This window comes from Haliotis rufescens, unplaced genomic scaffold, assembly GCF_023055435.1.
Source record: "Haliotis rufescens isolate VD_foot unplaced genomic scaffold, xgHalRufe1.0.p SCAF_12, whole genome shotgun sequence".
NCBI classification, from domain to species: Eukaryota; Metazoa; Mollusca; class Gastropoda; order Lepetellida; family Haliotidae; genus Haliotis; species Haliotis rufescens.
The window spans coordinates 32,080,642-32,081,362 of record NW_025963802.1 but is presented as its reverse complement, the minus strand read 5'-3'; the positions used below and the strand labels follow the sequence as shown (position 1 = coordinate 32,081,362).

General features: G+C 52.0%; 1 non-coding gene across 1 annotated transcript; it reads right to left on the bottom strand.

Moving 5' to 3' along the window:
- Positions 1 to 403: 403 nt before the first annotated feature.
- Positions 404 to 479, bottom strand: Trnas-gga. Its single transcript has one exon. It is a non-coding gene; the product is annotated as a tRNA-Ser (tRNA).
- Positions 480 to 721: the final 242 nt, after the last annotated feature.

Sequence of the window (721 nt, the reverse complement as noted above, 5' to 3'; positions counted from 1 at the left end):
AAATAATCGAGTCTGGAGCAGACAATCCAGTGGTCGATATCATGAGCATCGATCCACGCATTTGGGATCGATGACATGTATCAACCAAGTCAGCGAGCCTGACCACCCGATCCCGTTAGTCGCCTTTTTTGCTGTGGGATGCAGGTCTCAGACGTTTACCAATTTGGTTAAACCGGTGAGGTGAGGTGAGGTGCGTGCGTGCGTGTGTGGCTGTTTTTATTAGTCCGGACTAATGGCGATTTTATAGTGCTAACCCACTGCATGAGATACATTGCCGCAGTTTAACATCAGTACCCTACTCCGACGCAGTATACTGGCACCGAACCGAAGAGTCCTTGTTTTAGCCGCTTCATGCCGAGCGCCAGGCAGGGTAACAACAAGTATCATCTTTTATCTTTTGCTATGACGCCGCGGGGGATCGAACCCCGGACCTTCCGCTCTCCAGGCGGACGCTCTACCACTAGACCACGGAGGCGGTCTTGGAGAAACCGATGCACACGGGTATGGTGCTGACCCCAGGAAACAGAATCGGGGCGAGCCGGGATTCAAACCCACGATCACAGGTTGCTGGTGTGCCCAACTCCGCAGTCGAGTTACGGAGCCTTAGACGACTGGGGAAAAACATGCCCTCAATGAATAGAGATGATGAGACAATCGGGTTGGTTTGTTGGTTTGTTGTTTAACGCCGCACTCAGCAATATTCCAGCTATATGACGGCGGT